We start from the raw sequence: 17105 nt of genomic DNA on the forward strand, positions 1-17105 counted from the left end.
AAAAATCTAACTTTCATTTTCACCCTCTTTGATATTCAGAAAAATGCTAGGTTGGAAAAAAGTACCAAGATTAAACTAAATGCTTTTTCTTTTCCTTTCTTTCACAATAGGTTTCCCCCATTACTGTGCAACGTGATAAGGTTAATATAACAACTGCCATAAGGATCATTAATACAGGAAGATAAGCAAAGTTGCACGTTTAAAACATTTTCAGGGTATCATTTGCCTCCTGCTAATGCAGAGTACAAGCACTGCATATTTAACTTTTTAGACAATAAAGCCCAGTTGACCTTTTCTAGTATGTTATTCATACTAGAATATTCATAAATACTTTTCAAAGTTGGATACTGACTGCTCTTGAAATGTGTTTTAAAATTTGTGTATTACTTAAAAAAATTTCCAAACAACTTTAATTTTAATATAAGAAATATTGTTACAATGTGAATCTTTGCAAAAACGAAAAGATTTCCAATCTCCTCTCCCACTTTTTTTGCTGTCTTGATTCCAACCAAATTCCAAAGTAAAGAATTTTTTTTTTTTTTTTAGTGATAATGGAATATGATCTAGCAATGAAGTGCTTGGTACAAAGATTTGTTTTGTGATTTTCTTGTTAAGGTATGATTTCTTTAGCTTTGGTTCCATTTAAGTGCATGCATAAACACTGGTAATTTGCATCAGTATATTAACGTTATCCTTCATGTTGAGAGCAAAAAAAGAGCTAGTAGTTGTTATTTGTATTATTATTTCAGTGGGAAGTCTGTGAAGATAAACAATTGATATCAGCAAGACTTGGATAACTAGTATAAACCTTGACAAGGGCGATTAATAGTGTATATAAACACACTTCAAATTTGTATATACCATCTCAGCTCTCACCTAGGGATTTCTTTGTATTTTTTTAAAAGGGTAATTTGTAAGTTGACAATTACAAGGTTATCAGCTTATGTGCTGTATGTACTGTTTATATATTGGAGGTATGGAATGGACACTTTGAAGTGTGATTTAGCCTAGAGGGTGTTGACAGGAAGGAAGTCTAGTGAACGGGGTTCTGGCTCTGCCACTAACATATACCCAAAGGCAGCTCCCACCCTCTGTAGACTGTAGTTTCCTCATCAGTACAATAAGAAGACAATACAGAATGACAATAAAGACATTCTGTATTGTCTTTAAAGGTGTTAATAAGGGTTATAGAAAGAAAGAAAGAAAGAAAGAAAGAAAGAAAGAAAGAAAGAAAGAAAGAAAGGGAAGAAGGAAGGAAGGGAGAGAGAGGGCGGAGGTTTTCATGGGCTATTACATTATTTCTGCAGGACTTCTCAGTGCCTTTCATATGTTGATATACAGTGAGTGAGTGAGAGAGAGAGAGAGAGAGAGAGAGAGAGAGAGAGAGTGTGTGTGTGTGTGTGTGTGTGTGTGAGATACTGTTTTTTAAAACCGTATCCAAGAAGACAATAAAAATTTTATGATCTTTTGAATCTATAATACTTTGGATTCCTTCCCAGAATGGTTAAGGGACACTTGTGTTCATCCTAAGTGTTCCTGAGGCCAAGGTGTGAGGGATGTGTGGACATCACCAAATGAGAAGGAATCCCCTTCTGAGACTAACTTCTGTAAAGAGGCAGGGAGTATGGTGCTAAGTTTAAATCTTAGGCTCACTGCCTAAAGATGAGTGACTTGGGGCAGGTCCCTCAACCTTTTGGAGTTTGTTTCTTCATTTACCACATGAAGATAATAATACAACCTGAGGGCAGGTGTGAGGTGCTGATGAAATCACTGCGTGTTCCCTGTACTTGGAAGGGTCTTTTCATTTCCCCTCCTATGCCTTCTTGCTTGGCTAATTTCTCCTTTTCAGGACTCTGATGAAACGCCTCCCGGTGCAGATGCCCACTCTGACCACACCCTCTACAGGGCAGGGACGCTTGCAGTGTTTTCTGGGCAGGACCTGCCTCATATTCGCACATGCCTTTCTGGAAGCACCCATCCCCCTGTGCTGCATCGTTGTTCACCCATCTTCTCGTCAGGCAGTAGTCCCCGGAGGGCGAGGACTGCATTTTATCTCTGACCCACCCCGCCCTCCCAGCGCCAGCCACAGTTTAATAAGGAGCACGTTCCAGAGTCAGGGATGAATTACTGTCCTACGTAGGCCCCTTCTTTTTTTTTTTAATTAATTTTATTTATTTATTTGTTTGTTACATCTTTATTGGAGTATAATGGCTTTACAATGGTGTGTTAGTTTCTGCTTTTTAACAAAGTGAATCAGCTATATGTATACATATATCCCCATGTCTCCTCCCTCTTGTGTCTCCCTCCCATCCTCCCTATCCCACCCCTCTAGGTGGTTACAAAGCACCGAGCTGATCTCCCTGTGCCATGCAGCTGCTTCCCACTAGCTGTCTGTTTTACATTTGGTAGTGTATATATGTCCATGCCACTCTCTTACTTCGTCCCAGCTTACCCTTCCCCCTCCTCATGTCCTCAAGTCCATTCTCTGTTTCTGCATCTTTATACCTGTCCTGCCCCTAGGTTCTTCAGAATCATTTTTTTTTTTTTTTGCATATGGTATTTGTTTTTCTCTTTATGACTTACTTCACTCTGTATGACAGTTTCTAGGTCCACCATCCACCTCACTACGGTAACTCAATTTTGTTTCTTTTTCTGGCTGAGCAATATTCCATTGTATATATGTGCCACATCTTCTTTATCCATTCATCTGTTGATGGACACTTAGGTTGCTTCCATGTCCTGGCTATTGTAAATAGAGCTGTAATGAACATTGTGGTATATGACTCTTTTTGAATTATGGTTTTCTCAGGGCATATGCCCAGTAGTGGGATTGCTGGGTCGTATGGTAGTTCTGTTTTTAGATTTTTAAGGAACCTCCATACTGTTCTCCATAGTGGCTGTATCGATTTATATTCCCACCAACAGTGCAAGAGGGTTTCCTTTTCTCCACATCCTCTCCAGCATTTATTGTTTCTAGATTTTTTTGATGATGGCCATTCTGACCGGTGTGAGGTGATACCTCATTGTAGTTTTGATTTGCATTTCTCTAATGATTAGTGATGTTGAGCATCCTTTCATTTGTTTGTTGGCAATCTGTATATCTTCATTGGAGAAATGTCTATGTAGGTCTTTTGCCTGTTTTTGGATTGGGTTGTTTGTTTTTCTTGATATTGAGCTTCATGAGCTGCTTGTAAATTTTAGAGATTAATCCTTTGTCAGTTGCTTCATTTGCAAATATTTTCTCCCATTCTGAGGGTTGTCTTTTTGTCTTGTTTATGTTTTCCTTTGCTGTGCAAAAGCTTTTAAGTTTCATTAGGTCCCATTTGTTTATTTTTGTTTTTATTTCCAGTTCTTTCGCAGGTGGGTAAAAAGGATCTTGCTGTGATTTATGTCATAGAGTGTTCTGCCTGTGTTTTCCTCTAAGAGTTTTATAGTGTCTGGCCTTACATTTAGGTCTTTAATCCATTTTGAGCTTATTTTTGTGTATGGCGTTAGGGAGTGTTCTAATTTCATTCTTTTACATGTAGCTGTCCAGTTTTCCCAGCACCACTTGTTAAAGAGACTGTCTTTTCTCTACCGTATATTCTTGCTTTCTTTATCAAAAATAAGGTGACCATATGTGTGTGGGTTTATCTCTGGGCTTTCTATCCTGTTCCATTGATCTGTATTTCTGTTTTTGTGCCAGTACCATAGTGTCTTGATTACTGTAGCTTTGTAGTATAGTCTGAAGTCTGGAGCCTGAGTCCTCCAGCTCCGTTTTTCTTTCTCAATATTGCTTTGGCTATTCAGGGTCTTTTGTGTTTCCATACAAATTGAAATTTTTTACTAGATCTGTGAAAAATGCCATTGGTACTTTGATAGGGATTTCATTGAATCTGTAGATTGCTTTGGGTAGTAGAGTCATTTTCACAATGTTGATTCTTCCAATCCAAGACATGGTATATCTCTCCATCTGTTCGTATCGTCTTTAATTTCTTTCATCAGTGTTTTATAGTTTTCTGCATACAGGTCTTTTGTCTCCTAAGGTAGGTTTATTCCTAGGTATTTTATTCTTTTTGTTGCAATGGTAAATGGGAGTGTTTCCTTAATTTCTCTTGCAGAGTTTTCATCATTAGTGTATAGGAATGCAAGAGATTTCTGTGCATTAATTTTGTATCCTGCTACTCTATCACATTCATTGATTAGCTCTAGTAGTTTTCTGGTAGCATCTTTAGGATTCTCTATGTATGGTATCATGTCATCTGCAAACAGTGACAGTTTTACTTTCTCTTTTCTGATTTGGATTCCTTTTATTTCTTTTTCTTCTCTGATTTCTGTGGCTAAAACTTCCAAAACTATGTTGAATAATAGAGGTGAGAGTGGACAGCCTTGTCTTGTTCCTGATCTTAGAGGAGATGGTTTCAGTTTTTCACCATTGAGAACAATGTTGGCTGTGGGTTTGTCATATATGGCCTTTATTATGGTGAGGTAAGTTCCCTCCATGCCTACTCTCTGGAGGATTTTCATCATAAATGGGTGTTGAATTTTGTCAAAAGCTTTCTCTGCATCTATTGCGATCATCATATGGTTTTTGTCCTTCAATTTGTTAATATTTTTTATCACATTGATTGATTTGCATATATTGAAGAATCCTTGCATTCCTGGGATAAACCCCACTTGATCATGGTGTATGGTCCTTTTAATGTGCTGTTGGATTCTTTTTGCTAGTATTTTGTTGAGGATTTTTGCATCTATGTTCATCAGTGATATTGGCCTGTAGTTTTCTTTCTTTGTGACATCTTTGTCTGGTTTGGTATCAGGGTGATGGTGGCCTCATAGAATGAGTTGGGGAGTGTTCCTCCCTCAGCTATATTTTGGAAGAGTTTGAGAAGGATAGGTGTTAGCTCTTCTCTAAATGTTTGATAGAATTCGCCTGTGAAGCCATCTGGTCCTGGACTTTTGTTTGTTGGAACGTTTTTAATCACAGTTTCAATTTCAGTGCTTGTGATTGGTCTCTTTATATTTTCTGTTTCTTCCTGGTTCAGTCTCGGAAGGTGGAGCTTTGGTAAGAATTTGTCCATTTCTTCCAGGTTGTCCATTTTATTGTCATACAGTTGCTTGTGGTAATCTCTCATGATCCTTTGTACTTCTGCAGTGTCAGTTGTTCTCCTTTTTCATTTTAATTCTATTGATTTGAGTCTTCTCCCTTTTTTTCTTGATGAGTCTGGCTAATGGTTTATCAATTTTGTTTGTTTGTTCTTCTCAAAGAACCAGCTTTTAGTTTTATTGATCTTTGCTATTGTTTCCTTCATTTCTCTTTCATTTATTTCTGATGTGATCTTTATGATTCCTTTCCTTGTGCTAACTTTGGGTTTTTTTTAATTCTTCTTTCTCTGCTTTAGGTGTAAGTTTAGGTTGTTTATTTGAGATGTTTCTTGTTTCTTGAGGTATGATTTTATTGCTATAAAGTTCCCTCTTAGAACTGTTCTTGCTGCATCCCATAGGTTTTTGGTCGTCGTGTTTTCATTGTCATTTGTTTCTAGGTATTGTTTGGTTTCCTCTTTTGATTTCTTCAGTGATCTCTTGGTTATTTAGTAGTGTGTTGTTTAGCCTCCATGTATAAGTATTTTTTACAGATTTTTTCCTGTAATTGATATTTCGTCTCATAGCATTGTGGTTGGAAAAGATACTTGACACGATTTCAATTTTCTTAAATTTACCAAGGCTTGATTTGTGACCCAAGATATGGTCTATCCTGGAGAATTTTCCATGAGCACTTGAGAAGAAAGTGTATTCTGTTGTGTTTGGCGGGAATGTCCTATAAATATCATTTAAGTCCATCCTGCTTAATGTATCATTTAAAGCTTGTGTTTCCTTATTTATTTTCATTTTGGATGATCTGTCCATTGGTGAAAGTGGGGTGTTAAAGTCCTCTACTATGATTGTGTTACTGTCGATTTCCCCTTTTATGATTGTTAGCATTTGCATTATGTATTGAGGTGGTCCTTTGTTGGGTGCATAAATATTTACAATTGTTATATCTTCTTCTTGGATTGATCCCTTGATCATTATGTAGTGTCCTTCTTTGTCTCTTGTAGTAGTCTTTATTTTAAAGTGTATTTTGTCTGATATGAGAATTGCTATTCCAGCTTTCTTTTGATTTCCATTTGCATGGAATATCTTTTTCCATCCCCTCACTTTCAGTCTGTATGTGTCCCTAGGTCTGAAGTGGGTCTCTTGTAGACAGCATCTTGTTTTTGCATCCCTTCAGCCAGTCGATGTCTTTTGGTTGGAGTATTTAATCCATTTACATTTAAGGTTGTAATCGATATGTATGTTCCTATTACCATTTTCTTAATTGTTTTGGATTTGTTATTGTAGGTCTTTTCCTTCTCATGTGTTTCCTGCCTAAAGAAGTTCCTTTAGCATTTGTTGTAAAGCTGGTTTGGTGGTGCTGAACTCTCTTAGCTTTTGCTTGTCTGTAAAGGTTTTAATTTCTCCATGGAATCTGAATGAGGTCCTTGCTGGGTAGAGTAATCTTGGTTGTAGGTTTTTCCCTTTCATCGTTTTAAATACGTCCTGCCACTCCCTTCTGGCTTTCAGAGTTTCTACTGAAAGATCAGTTGTTAACCTTATGGGGATTCCCTTGTATGTTATTTGTTGCTTTTCCCTTGCTGCTTTTAATATTTTTTCTTTGTATTTAATTTTTGATAGTTTGATTAATAGTATCTTGGCATGTTTCTCCTTGGATTTATCCTGTATGGGACTCCCTGTGCTTCCTGGACTTGACTGACTGTTTCCTTTCCCATGTTAGGGAATTGTTCAACTATAATCTCTTCAAATAGTTTCTCATTCCTTTTTTTTCCTCTTCTTCTTCTGGGACGCCTATAATTCGAATGTTGGTGCACTTAATGTTGTCCCAGAGGTCTCTGAGACTGCCCTCAATTCTTTTCATTCTTTTTTCTTTATTCTGCTCTGTGGTAGTTATTTCCACTATTTTATCTTCCAGGTCACTTATTTTTCTGCCTTAGTTATTCTGCTATTGATTCTTTCTAGAGAATTTTTAATTTCATTTATTGTGTTGTTCATCATTTGTTTGCTCTTTAGTTCTTCTAGGTCCTTGTTAAACGTTTCTTGTATTTTCTCAATTCTATTTCCAAGATTTTGGATCACGTTTACTATCATTACTCTGAATTCTTTTTCAGGTAGCCTTCCTATTTCCTCTTCATTTGTTTGGTCTGGTGGGTTTTTACCTTGCTCCTTCGTCTGCTATGTTTTTCTCTGTCTTTTCATTTTGCTTAACTTACTGTGTTTGGGGCTCCTTTTCACAGGCTGCAGGTTGGTAGTTCCCGTTGTTTTTGGTGTCTGCCCTAGTGGGTAAGGTTGGTTCAGTGGACTGTGTAGGCTTCCTGGTGGAGGGGACTGGTGCCTGTGTTCTGGTGGATGAGACTGGATCTTGTCTTTCTGGTGGGCAGGACTGCATCCGGTGGTGTGTTTTGGGGTGTCTGTGACCTTATTATGATTTTAGGCAGCCTCTCTGCTAATGGGTGGGGTTGTGTTCCTGTTTTGCTAGTTGTTTGGCATAGGGTGTCCAGCACTGTAGTTTGCTGGTCGTTGAGTGGAGCTGGGTCTTAGCATTGAGATGGAGATCTCTGGGAGATTTTTGCCATTTGATATTACATGGAGCCAGGAGGTCTCTGGTGGCCCAGTGTCCTGAACTCAGCTCTCTCACCTCAGAGGCACAGGCCTGACACCCAGTCGGAGCACAAAGACCCTGTCAGCCACCCAACTCAGAAGAAAAGCGAGAAAAAAAGCAATAAAGGAAGGAAGGAAATAAAATAAAGTTATTAAAATAAAAAATTAAAAAGTAAAAAAAATTTTTAAAAATAAAGTAGAGAGCAACCAAACCAAAAAACAAATCCACCAATGATAACAAGTGCTAAAACCTATACTAAAAGAAAAAAGAAAGAAATATCAACCAAACCGAAAAACAAATGCACCAATGATAACAAGCGCTAAAAACTATACTAAAAAAAAGAAAAAAAAAAGGACAGACAGAACCCTAGAACAAATGGTAAAAGCAAAGCCATACAGACAAAATCACACAAAGAAGCATACACATACACACTCACAAAAAGAGAAAAAGGAAAAATATATATACATCTATATATATAAAAATAAAAAAGGAAGAGAGCAACCAAATCAATAAACAAATCTAATGATAATAAACTCTACATACTAAACTAAGATAAACATAAGGCCAGAAACAAATTAGATGCAGAAAGCAAACCCCAAGTCTACAATTGCTCCCTAAGTCCACCACCTCAATTTTGGGATGATTCGTTGTCTATTCAGGTATTCCATAGATGCAGGGTACATCAAGCTGATTGTGGAGATTTAATCCACTGCTCCTGAGGCTGCTGGGAGAGATTTCCCTTTATCATCTTTGTTTGCACAGCTCCTGGGGTTCATCTTTGCATTTGGCCCCGCCTCTGTGTGTAGGCCACCTAAGTGTGTCTGTTCTTCGCTCAGACAGCACGGGGTTAAAGGAGCGGCTTATTAGGGGGCTCTGCCTCACTCAGGCTGGGTGGAGGGCAGGGTACGGAATGCGGGATGAGCCTGCAGTGGCAGAGGCCAGCATGACGTTGCACCAGCCTGAGGCGCGCCGTGTGTTCTTCCGGGGAAGTTGTCCCTGGACGACGGGATCCTGGCAGTGGCAGGATGCATGGGCTCCCGGGAGGGGAGGTGTGGATGGTGACCTGTGCTTGCACACAGGCCTCTTGGTGGCGGCAGCAGCAGCCTTAGCGTCTCATGCCCTCTCTGGGGTCCGTGCTGATAGCCATGGCTCACGCCCGTCTCCGGAGCTTGTTTAGGCAGTGCTCTGAATCCCCTCTCCTCGCGCACCCCAAAACAGTGGTCTCTTGCCTCTTCGGCAGGTCCAGACTTTTTCCCGGACTCCCTCCCGGCTAGCCGTGGTGCACTAACCCCCTGCAGGCTGTGTTCACGCCGCCAACCCCAGTCCTCTCCCTGTGCTCCGACCGAAGCCCGAGCCTCAGCTCCCAGCCCCGCCAGCCCTGGTGGGTGAGCAGACAAGCCTCTCGGGCTGGTGAGTGCCGGTCGGCCCCGATCCTCTGTGCGGGAATCTCTCCGCTTTGCCCTCCGCACCCTCGTTGCTGCGCTCTCCCCCGCGGCTCCGAAGCTCCCCGCTCCGCCCCCCGCCGTCTCCACCCACGAAGGGGCTTCCTAGTGTGTGGAAACCTTTCCTCCTTCACAGCTCCCTCCCACTGGTGGAGGTCCCGTCCCTATTCTTTTGTCTCTGTTTTTTCTTTTTTCTTTTGCCCTACACAGGTATGTGGGGAGTTTCTTGCCTTTTGGGAAGTCTGAGGTCTTCTGCCAGCGTTCTGTAGGTGTTCTGTAGGAGTTGTTCCACATGTATTTCTGATGTATTTGTCAGGAGGAAGGTGATCTCCACGTCTTACTCCTCCGCCATCTTGAAGGTCTTCTCTGCGTAGGACCCTTCTTAAAGCCCCTTTCCTGTGGCAGAACCAGCAAAGGTAGTAGAAGAAGAACTTCAGGAATGGTAGTAGGTAATTCAGAGATGTCTGCCTCCTTGAACTTGAAAATGTTGGTCTTCCTGAGGGTGTAGGAGAACCTTCTGTTACAGTGCCTCATTTCCCATTTCTCTCCAGCAGTAGACCTTGAAATGGTGATGTAGTTGTCCATTCGTGAGGTCTACGTGGCAGTCAATCAATGTTTTGCTCAAGATTCCTCTTTTCTCTGATCAAAGAGACCATTTGATGAAATACTTTGGTGAAATATTTCATTTGGTCGCCTTGTTTCTAAGGCATTGTGCCTAGCGCAGTGTGTACATACTAGATTGACGTTCAATGAATGGTTGATGATCAAGTTGAAATACTTGACTATATGTACAGACTAGCATGTTCTCCAAATGTATGCTGCTATGTCATATAACCCATAAAGCTGAAACCCAGTCTGGCTTTCAAAAAGCAATTGAAAAATAATTTAAAGCTTTACTAAGTTCTCCTTAAAAAACACTGAAGGATTCTAATATTAACATCCAAAACTTTCTTAAAAGCCCCAGTCCCGCTTCCCTCTCTATCTCTAGATAGATGTAGGTCTATCTATCTATGTACACCTCACATTCCTTGTCAGCTTTTTTCAAACTCCTGACAACTGTAGCCTCTTTCCAAACTTCCAGATCCCAGCTCACACTGGCTCTTGTCTTTCTCCTCCTTTTCTCTAACCTTCTTTGCACTTCTCCCAGTAGCTCTTGGTGTAAACCCAATCCTCTTGATTCCTGCCCACACTAATTCCAACCTGTGCAGCCATAGCTCAGGAAATAGTCTGGCAAAGACAGAATTCTCCTGAAGGTTGGGGGCAGGAGGGCTGGGAGTGGAGTGTGGAGTGTGCTGGGGGGCAGAGGGTGGGACAGGTCAGCTATACTCACAGCCGATTATTTTTTTCCCCTGTAAGCAAAAGCGGGCAAAGTGAAACCTGCAGTCTAACCCTGCAAAGAGAACTTCCCGAAACTCCTCATTTTGTTTACTTTCAGTGAATAACAAACATTAGTTTGCATCTCATTTTTGCTTTCCTCTTTGCTGGTTTACCTACCAAGTTCACCCTCCGACCTTCACAGGACCTCCCCTAAAAGCCATTGTGTGAAAATCTACCTTATTTCTAAGGACTATTGGAGAAAGAGTCTGTGACCTTCTCAGGCAATTTATTACAAGGATTAACGACTCCTTTTAGAAAATTATTTTAACCCACACGCCTCATGCTACATGTTAAGCCCAATCTATGGTCAGGGTCAGTGTGGAAGAGGCTGCTGTGAGGCCACAGGGAAGGGCAGAAACTCTTCTGGACTGGAGAGCATCTTCTCTGTACACACACTGAAATTTAAAAGTCCTAAAAGCACTGTGCTGGGCTGTGCCAGCCCTGGAGAGGGAGAGACACAACACTGATGGGTCAGATGCAGCCTAAATGGTGGTTTAGAATACAACCATATTTTGTGTGGAGAAAATTAAATTTTTTCCTAACCTTTTATTGTCTAGTTAAAATGTTTTCAACATTACTATTTCATACTAAGTTTTACTGTAATAATGTAGGGTTCTTTTTTTGAATAAAGTTTGTCAATAGCTATATTAAATAGTAGACTTTCAAACTCAAAAGTGACATTTTTCTAAAGGTTTTGACAGTGAATTGGATTGTGGGTAATTTAATTTAAGTTCGTCTTAGTGCAATCTAGGTGTTTGTGTGGCTTGTGGTTCTGCCTGATCTCCAGAGGAACAAAAAAATGTAACCATAGTAAAGGTTGATTGAGTTCTAACACTCTGCCAACCTGTAAGAGAGCCAGAGAAAAGTAAAGGAATGGGGAAAGCAGGTGAGATTCTGTTTTCTGTTAGAGTAAAGGAGACTTTTGAAACAGAATGTAAGTAAATAGGGAGCTGGGTTATGTAGAGAACTCTGTAGCTGTAACAAAGAGACCCCACAATGCAATGGCTCAAATGAGCGAGAAATCAATTTCTCTTTCAGTAAGTCTCCAAGGCAGGTGGGTAAGCCCTGCTCCAGGAAGTCAGTCAGGGACAGTCTGGTGGGGTGGCTCTGCCATCCTCCACAGGTGCTTTTCAAGGTCACTCCAGTCATTTCTATTTCCAGCCAGTAAGAAGGAAAGGGGACAACACATCTGGCGCAAGCACCTTTGAATTTATTTTTCAATAGAAAATTCCAAACATATCCATATAAAGGTAGGGATAATGTAGTATAATACATCCCCATGTGCCCATCACTCAGCCTCAAGTTATCTTCACATGGTCGGACTTGTACCATTATATCCCGCAGTTATGTCCTCCTTTGCTGGATTATTTGAAATCAAATCCCAGACATCTTTAAGCAGATGATCTGGAAGTTGTACACATCGCTACATCACTTGGCAGGAACTCAGTCACATGGCCACGTCTAGCTACAAGCAAGGCTGGGCAGAGTCTCTAGCTGGGCAGCTGTAAACCCAGGATGAAGGAAAGAAGGCCGTACTTGAGATTATAGGCTTTGAGGGGAGTCCTCGAGAAAGGCCAGAGATGGAAATTAAATGACTCAAGGAAAGAGTAAGGACATTTCTACACCGCAGTAAAATCCAAATGATGACAATTGCATACTAACACCTTGTGAAAGGACACAGAGTTGTAGGCACTTGAATTTTCAGCAAATACAGCATTTGCTGAACAAAAACAGAACAGCAAAATGAAATGATTTAGAAAGGCACCGCAGAAGCTTGCTTTTTCTCACCTGTGTAATGTTAGCTGAGGGAATGATTTTACAGGAATGATTTTACACATATATTTTTCAATATATGTGTAAATTATGAACATAGGATATTTGCTTCTGCTGTTGAAATCCTGTCTCTGATGGTGTTAAAAGGTGTATGTGTGTGTGAGATTTTCTGTATATCCATGTAGTAAAAAGAACAAGGCACCACAGAACTTAAAATGACCAAAAGATGAACTGGTTTAAACTAGTTTAATGAAACAATAATGTCAAGAAATATTTACTGAGCATATACTATATTCGGAGGATTGTCCTGGGTCCTCCAGGAGATACAGTGATAACAAATACATAGTCCAGATACATAGTTCTCAGGGGCTTTCAATCCGAGGGCAGATACACATGAAAACATCTAACCATAATGCCAGACAGAATGAATCAGGGGCGGTAGCTGAGGGACAACTAGTAGACATAGTGAACATCCATTGTTTCACCTGCCCACTGTCCCTTCTCTTCTCACAAGTCTGTTGGTTTTCTTTGGGCCACTCCTTTCACTCTCAGTTCACAGTGGAGCTCATTCAACCTCCATGTCCAGGTTTCTTTACCCTGTAAAATGGGTATACTGACCCTACCTCGAAGCATAATTTTGAGGATGAATGGAATTACTGTCTGTGAAAAGCATGTATATATGAGTTATATATGAGTATATATGACTTAAAGCATGTATATATGAATTATTACCATTATTTCGGATTTGCAGTGAGTAAAATAAATATATATATATATATATATACATAAATATATAAATATATAAATATATAAGAATAAAGAAAGTCATGAAATTTTCTACTACCAATATTGTTTGGGAGTAATTGATTTCAAGACAAAACAAAATACAGGATAATTTTTGCTGTCATTTTCAAACACCATGTATATATTCATTTGAAAGTGAACACTTTGTATTTACGAATTTGAATCTGGGGCATTTTCTGCATCCTGCCTCTTTCTCGTTTCCCATGCCCCTTTTGCCCAGGCTGTTTATGCACATGCACCGCCCTGAAGCCAGGAGGCAACCCTTCAGTCCTATGTCAGCTGGGCTGGAGAGCCGCTTCCTTCCCTTGCCTGCTCGCAGGGCATCTTGTTCTTCTGCCCTCTGTAGCCAAGAGGTTGCATATCTTGTGTCTTTCTAGAAAATCATTGATTATATTTATGCATTAGCTTTTCATATAGTAGGTTTTGAGTTAGATTTAGTCCCAGTGGCTGAAAGTTCAATGTCTCCTGAGTATCTTCCTCCAAATCCACAACCATATTTAGCAGTGAAGAAGCTGAGGGATGAATAGGCTTCCATGTTGCTTGGTTATAGATAGGGAGATGCTGGCGGAAATTTGCAAGCATTTGCATATATACAATTGTCTGTCTGATGTTTGCTTGCATGCTTGCTCTCCTCTGCCCCCTGTTCTCTTTGTGCAGTGAATCACTAATACAAATACAGATGATGAAATTTCTGATCCCAGCTTGCAAAGTGGATGCACATTTTGGAAGGTATCTGGGGAAAATGGATAGATTCTCTTGATCTTGTTGCTTTATCCAGACAAGGAAACGAAGGGGAGAAAGTAATTACAGGGACTTGTCTTTGAAAGCAGAATGAGTGGCACTGACACGATTTCTTTTCAGAGAATCTTGTAGAGATGCTATTTTCTTGTTAATACCAATAGGTATTTCCCTGGAAATAGAGTTTCCTTATTAAAATGTGCGTTCAGCAGATGGGACGCTGTCCACAGGAAGCAGGACAAGTTCCATGCTTGTGGCTCCAGAACAGAGTGGGTCTAAGGGCAGATGAAATGTGCCGCCACGATGGAGGTACTCCCCAGGGAAGCCATTATAGTGCAAATCCTAGAGGCACGGAGGAAAGCAAATTTGCATCTTTTGGTAAACCACTGCTCCTGCACCCTCAGGAATCACAAGTTCCTTAAAGCAGAAGCCTGACTTTGCTGGGCAATTGTAGGTAGTGGCTCAGTGGCCCTGATTAGGTGGCAGTAATATCAAGAAATCTCCAGAATACATTCCTATTAGCTATTAGAAAGTCCCATGGAGAAAAAAGCTGAAAAGCAACTTTAATTGGGAACTTTTCAGGGTAATAAGAATTTTCTTATACCTATCCCTGCAGTGAACCAAAAGTTAATATCTGGTAAGTAAGCAACTAAAATCAAGCCCCACATTTTCTTAAACAATCAAATGAATAAACAATGAAGTTTTACTTGTCAATGTACTATATAAGTTATGGCATAATGTGATCAACTTTGGTTCCACAAATGCATGTCAACTCTTTATTTCTTTTTCAGTAATCTTTGATTTTACCTATTGTTGACCTTTTACCATATGTCACGTAGTAAATGCCAATTCTGTTTGTCTGAACAGGTTTCTAAACAACCCAAGTTTGTGCTGACAGCTTGTATGAAAAAAACAAATATTTGCTTTATATTTCATGTAAATGCTTGCATGCTGTCAAACAAGACGGGCTTAAAGAGGCTAAGATTTTGTCTTTCATGGCTCACTAAGGGACAGCTAATCTATATCAGAAATAATTTTAGATGTAGAACTGCAGTGCAGAAAATATAGATCTCCCACTGGTTGAAATGACATTAATAGAAAAAAAATTTAGCTGAAAAAGGTTATGAAATGTTTATTTTGTCATACAGCTTAAAATATGCTGGGAATAAAATTAAAAAGAGAGAGAAATAGTTTAGAAGACTGTTTTAGTAGCTATTACCCTATTGGAAATAGTTTAGTGGTATTATAACACTTTAAGTAGACATATAGGAAATGATATAACTTTACATTAGAACAGGGTTAAGTAAAAAACAGAGATGCATTATTTTAGATAAAGTAGATGGATTCCTTAAAATTACTGGTATTAAAGAAGTCATTGGGCAATAGTTGGGCTCCTTGCTTTCTTTCAATTCTTTCGTGGCATAGCCTTTATAGGCCATAATGAGGTAGGTAGAGGTACACTGTTATAGCTGCAGTTTTGTAGCGGAGAGTGAATGAAAGAAAATTTCTCTTAAAACTGAAAACAGTATTCATCCTAATGGTGATGTGGAGATTTCAGCTGGTGTATGAAATTTGTTTGCAGATATAATGGATACCAATCTGTATATGAAATATTCATTATGTACCATATTGCTTCTGTTTGGATTCATGCTGTCTGCCATCTTAGGTAGGATTGTGGACCAATTTTCCCCTTTGACTCATTTCCTGTTTCACGATGCCTACTGTGCAGTATTACTGGGATATGTCAGCCATGAGCTACCTTACTGGTGTGACTGTTGTTCCCACTTTCCTTTATACAACAAAGAATGAACTGTTCACGTACTGCCATCTGCCTTAAACAACACACTTCATAACACAGAACAAGAATTTTAACAAGACCTCCAAGGGGTCTGCTGCCATTTTTAGAGGGAAGGTTTCCTACAAAGGAAGTGCATGGAAACTCCCAAGAGAAAGCTGTTGAAAACACCCCCGGTGAGAGGAACCAGTGTCATCCCATCTTATTGTCTACCTGTCACCACAGTCTTCTCGCGTGATTCTGACAGGCTGCTCTTTTCTCTTGTAGCCAGTGCTGCTTGATGTCATTTTCTTGGTTGAACATCTTTATATTTCTGACTTGTTACAAACCATTAACTAGTTTCTAGGTTTCAGTGTCCTGGCTACTTTTGACTAGTAAGTCATTTAGCATAATAAGGTTTCCCTTTATCTTCTTGCTAAGGAAAATCTCTACATGAAATGATCAATGTTCCAATTTTTATGAATCCTAGCAGATAGGAAGTGCCTGTCATCGAATGCAAGGCATCTTTCTGAAAGCATATTCTAGTTCACATAATAGAACTTGACAGACACACTAGGTAACCATTACACTGTTTGTAGAAGGCTTCAAACAATTTAGGTGAAAAGCAGAAAATTTTATAAATTATACTTACTTGTGGTGGTTTCAAATAAATATAACCTTGTTTTTAATTAGGTTTCCTAGATGAAATATTTTCAAATATAAAATTCTTTGAATATATTTTGAAAAACATTCAGTGGTTTAACAGTTGTCAATCTCTATAAACATCCTTAGTTATGGGTAGCACTGCTAGAATGAAGACTGGCTGCTTTGGACATGGATGTTAAAAATAGTATATACGGACAGGTGGCTTGATGACGTATTGCTAAACCATTAGAAACAACTTTGGCTTTAGTCTGCTTTTGCAGAAAGCTACTCACATATGAAATTAATGTAACTAAAACCTTACATAATCTTTTTCCTAAATTTCTCCCTATTCTTAAAGTTTCAAAAGTATGTTTTTAAAAAATACACTTAAATATTATGAGCACATCTATTAATGAAATGTTATAATATTTAAATCCTAAATGGTAATATTTATTGATTCTCGCCTAACTGACCGGTTAAGGGGATTTAAACAATCAGTTACTGACCTAGCAATTTCACTTCCAGGACGCTGTCTTAGTGAAATAGTTAAGCAAGTGCATAGTATGTTCAGTGTATGTGGCATTGTTCTTTAATTGTGAAAAATCTGAGACAGCTTAACAATCTATTAATAAGGGGATGGATAAATGAGCCATGGTACCTCTATAAAATAGAACACTACATTGTTGTTTAAAAACTGAACTACAAATGTATGTGCTGATATGGGGAATGTCTTTGATATATTGTTGAGTGAAAAAAGCAAATTGCAGCATAGTATGTAGAGTGTGATACCATTTTTGAGGGTAGGGGAAACTCTATCCCTACCTCCACGATCTTTGTGTGAGCATAGAACACAGTCTGAAAGGATCTGCACCAGACA

The sequence above is a fragment of the Lipotes vexillifer genome, unplaced genomic scaffold (assembly GCF_000442215.2).
Source record: "Lipotes vexillifer unplaced genomic scaffold, Lipotes_vexillifer_v1.1 scaffold150, whole genome shotgun sequence".
Lineage (NCBI taxonomy): Eukaryota > Metazoa > Chordata > Mammalia > Artiodactyla > Lipotidae > Lipotes > Lipotes vexillifer.